We start from the raw sequence: 5476 nt of genomic DNA, 5'->3' as shown, positions 1-5476 counted from the left end.
TAGTCAATACCTCAGCAGGATCTTCAAATATGACCATTGAAGTATTGAGTCGTAAGTACTACTTATCTTCTAACCTCACAGTCCATACCGATTTAGGGTTAAGGTGTTCACGGATAGGCCATACCAATTTTGGGTTAATTCCCACCTTGATTACTTCCTAGGGTTTCCAAGCCTAGGGTTTAGGTTATTCCTTTCCTGAATAGCTAATCCATTAAGAAATCCCTACAAAAAAAATTAATTATTCATACCTCCACTCACTAATCCCCCACAGGAGGATTAGTTCCTTATGGATCTAGTAAACAATGTAAACTTGAATGAAAGAATTAACATAAAGAACAATTTCAAGAATATAATTTAGAAGAAGCCTGATTGTATTGAATTTAAGCGCTGAATCCTCACAGAGTTTGAGAATAATTTTAGAATTTGATTTTTCCTCAAAAGTAAATAATAAGAGCATGAATAAAAATCTAAAACCTAATAGAAGGGAAAACCTAAAGACTAAACTAAAGAGAAAAATTATTAAATAGAAAAAGGTGTCTGTAATATGTGTTAGTTGAGCCCATTATAGACTTAGAATGGTCGTTGTCCTTAACCCTAGGTCAGCTGACATTCCATAGCTTAAAGTTGAATTGTGTAGACAAAAACGCCCTTGGCTGTTATTAATTTCCCGTACAGAGGCAATGTTGCGACACACTAGGTCCTGTGTCGTGACATCAAGGGTAGTATGCTTAACTTTAGAGTGTCTTTAGGGGTATGTCGCAGCATCGTCATGCTATGTTGCAACATCGAAGGCAGTCTTGGACTTCTTCAATTCCTCTCTATATGTTGCAACATCCAATGCTTCGTGTTGCAATTTAGTGATTAGTATCGAGTTTAATGCGCCCTCTAATGGTCTCATGCACACCCAAAAAATATATTAGCTCTCCCTTAGGACCCCTAAGGTCAATAAAAGACTCGAATAACACAATTTATTGAATTTAAGTAAAAGTAAGAAACTTAACTAAATTCCAACTAAAATGCTTGTATTCAAGCTCCTCAAATGCGAAAACTAGTTTAATTTTCTATATCGAATTTTGACAGATCAGTGATTTACCTAAATCCTAAGTTAGTCACCGACCATGCATATTTAGTCATGTGGTTTGATATAAGTGGAGGCTTATTTCCTAAGGTGATTGAGCCCATAGCAGGTATATTAGGTACATGACTTGTGTATGACACGGCTTTACTATCAACAATGGAATTCATAGCTCGATTAAAAAGTTAACTATATCCTCTCATTGGCATCGTGTGGATTGATAAAAATGGAATGTGGCCTCAGGTTGCTTTTTCTCGAACAAGCAATTTATCATAACCATTTGTTGGTAGTGATAATAGTAATCATTAATAAGACACAATGGTGACAAGGAGATAAAATATAATTGTATTGAGTGAAAGGATTTAACTCAAAGGAATCAAGGATATCATAGAAGGGTGACACACACATGACAAAGTCATTGGACAAGGCAGTTCGATGAATTGCTTTGGTAAAGAGTATACAATAAGGAGTTTTCAGTCATGGTACTTCTTGTGGACTGAATCCATGATTAAGTAAATTTTTAAATACTCGAATGATGCTTCTAGATATAATTGCAATTACTCGAGCCTAATTGTATATATCTTATTGGTCCATCTTTTAACAACCCATTTTCAAATGTGTCAGAAAATAGTGGTTTCAGGACCATAAATCCGACTAGATATTCTGTATTTATTATTCAGTTCATACAAGTAAAATATAATACTATATTGAATTTTGGTATGATAATTTTTGCTAATTGAGCAAATAGTTAAGTTCAAGTGGTTTGCTCCTAAAGTCAAGTGGTTATGAAAAATGAGGTATCGAGATCTCTCTGTAAACCTAGCCCGTAAATATTTTATTAAATATTTATGAATCTATTATATTGGCATGTGAAGGTTCGGTTTGGGAATTTTAATTTTTGGTTGGTTAGTTAAATAAAAAGGACTAAATTATAAAAGACGTAAAATTTAACCGTTATTGAATTTTATTGATTAAATGGTTTAATTAGTGGATGTTTGAGGACTTATGTAATAATTAGGCCATATTGCTATGTTGGTCGATGGTTAAGGCATTTAATTATTGATATTATATGTTAATTTATAAGTTAATTAGTAATAAGGTCATAAAAAAGAAAAATAATAATAAAACAATTTCATCTTCCTTAGCACTTCTTCCACTGAAAATAGAAAAAAGAAACTCCATTAGAAAAGCTTAAGGTTCGGCCTAGCCAAAGTCTATGCATGTAAGTCATTTTGAGATCGCTGTATCTTAATCTAGGGAACCTAGAGATAATTTTATAAAATTGTTAAAGATTTTGAAACTTGCTGTTAATGAATTCTAGGTGTTCTTGTGATTAAATGATGAATTTGTGAACTTGGTTTTTGTTTAGGACTATTTAGTAAAGGAATTTTTATTAGTTTTTAGTTTAGGATAAATATTAAAATAAGTAAAATTTAGCATGTAAATTTAGAAACATTTCAAATGTTTGAAAGCTGATTTGGGATTATATTGAATTCGATTTGGATATATTGGGGTTAATTTTGAAGTTTTTAATAGTTTTGATTTCATGGACTAAATTAAAAAAAGTGTAAAAATTTAGGGAAAATTTCATAAAAATGAAACTTATGGGTCATGTGCATAGAAATGAATTTGATAGTTCATTTGGAATTGATAAGGTGAACTTAATCATTATATAGATCAAGAATTGAACCGCACGGGGGATAATCCGGGGAGAGGGAAAATCGTAGATTAGTCCCTAGAAATCTTCTCGATAGCTGAAAATACAAGGTAAGTTCATAGTATAGATAATATATATGTACTTTTAAACTTGTGCTATCATGATTTGATTCTATTGTATTTGTGGTTAGTTTTGATAATAAATTGAAATTATAAATTGTTGCAACTAAGTACGTGTGAGAAAGTGAATATTTGGTAGTTGTTGAAACATTTGGGAAATATGATTTTTTTTTTTTGGTTTAGAAATGAACTTAGTTGTTTGGAAATATGTGTATGAATGCATTTCTAGAAGTGCCTCTAAATTATTAAATATGGTAAACTCTGTTAAAATGCCCGTTTAAACATAATAAATGATTAGGATATGATTGGCATGCCAATAAATAGGGTTTGAACGTGCACTTGTTTAGATTTGCAATTTAGTGCCTCTGTTAGGATTTCGACACTCTCTGGTGTAATATGGTTACGTAAGTATCTGAGTCATGTTACTATTATAACATCCCTAACCCCTATCCATTGCCAGAATAGTGTTACGAGGCATTACCGATCAATACACATTATTTATATACATTTATACATAATACTCAAAATTCATTCAAATCATTCACAATCTCCCTTGTAAGGTTCTATGAGACCTTAAAACATACTTAGAAGTGGTTCGGGACTAAATCGATAACATTTGCAAACTTAGGGAAACTTAGAAAATTTTTCAACATTAAAGGGTCACACGCTCGTGTGAACAGGCCGTGTGGCTCACACAACCACCAGACACGCCCCTGTCACAAGCCCTGTGAAAACAGGGCATACATTCTGACTTGCACCACACGGCCGAGGACACGCCCTTGTGCCATGACTGTGGGAAAACTGGAGAAGTTACTGACTTGTGCCACACGGCTGGCCGCACACCCATGTGCCAGCCCCTGTGTCACACACGGCCAATAGACATGCCCGTGTGTCTAGATCGTGTCAATCCTATAGGGTATACTGACTCAATTCGAAAGGGTACCCTAAGGGACACACGACCATGTAACATGACCGTGTGTTACACACGGCTGAGACACACCCTCGTGTCTCTACCTGTGTGGAAAAAAATAGGCCATTTGTAAATCCAATTTGCCACCCTTTTCTCATGCATACATAGCAACCAAATTGGTACCATTTCAACACATATATAGGCAACCAAAATATGCCAATTCATACACATATCATGCCATCTATCCACAACCATTTCAACTACTCAATTCCATATTAAAAAACATACCAAAACAATATGCCAAAATCATCATGACTTACATAAGTTTTAAATGCATTTCCTCATCAAATTATCATCTATATCATGACACAAATTGCATCATATCATCATCTCAAATTCAAATCACAATATGCCAATCTTCCAAGCATTAATACATCAACTAATAATCAACCAAGTGAACAACCATTTAGCTATATCAACAACTATGGTAAACATACCAAAACAAGCCAACATATAAGGCGTTATATACATCACATATATCACTTATCAAACACATAATTCAAGCCAACTTAAATGGCCATACACACCAACATTTACAAGCCAAATCTCATGGCTAATATCATAACTCAAAACCTACTAAGATGACACTAGCCTATACATGCCATATACCATATATATAAAGCTTCAAAAGTACCACCAAAATGATCGATAGTGTGATGACGCTTCCCGATGATCCCTGAGTCCAAGTTAGCTTTGATTCTCTATAAAACATAAACAAATAACAGATAGTAAGCTTCATAGCTTAGTAAGTTCGTACTAAATATACTCAACACTTCATAATATACAAATCATTAATTCGTACTAATTAATATCTAAATCATGGTGACCAACAAACTTTCCTCATACTTACTCAAGTGGTTATGAACATGTTCATAACTTCTTCTATTTGGATTTCATGCTTTATATGTACATACCTGTACAAATTCATATCGAACTCATACCTTTATGTGATAATGTCGAATACTTGATATCTCGCACACTAAGTGCCAAAGCATAGATGAAGCTATTATAATCTCGCAAACTAAGTGCCTTTCATTGTCGAAGCTCTCTCAGTCACACACACTAAGTGCCATATATATAGCCGAAGCTATTCCATTCGCACACTAAGTGCTTTATATAGCCGAAGCCATCTCGATATGCACACTAAGTGCCAAACATAATCGATTCATCATCGTACACAACCATCATCTCATATATATAATTTATGCAATATTAAAGCATGAAAAACATAATTGTAACAATGTTTATCACGTACGAACTTACCTCAGACGTAAAAATGAGGAAACTAATCGATTAGTCGAGTACTTTGTTATTGCCTCGATCTAAGCCCGAGTTCCTCTTTTTTTGATCTATATTATAACAAATTCAACTCATTTAATCACATAATCTTTCAATTTAGTCCACAACACACATTTGGGCATTTTTACACATTAGCCCCTAGACTTTCACATTTAATTAATTTAGTCCTTATTTCATAAATACACCAAATTCACAAAATCCAATAAGACTCATGCTTATACGAATTCTTTATAGGTCCTTAGCAGCCCATATTTTTCATTTATTTCACATTTCATCCCTTCAATTTACACCTTTCATAATTTAATCCCTATTTTGTATTTTTACCAAAAATCACTTAACAAAACATATTAATCTAT

Source organism: Gossypium arboreum, chromosome 6 (genome assembly GCF_025698485.1).
Source record: "Gossypium arboreum isolate Shixiya-1 chromosome 6, ASM2569848v2, whole genome shotgun sequence".
Classification (NCBI taxonomy): Eukaryota; Viridiplantae; Streptophyta; class Magnoliopsida; order Malvales; family Malvaceae; genus Gossypium; species Gossypium arboreum.
Note: the sequence above shows the minus strand (reverse complement) of the source record.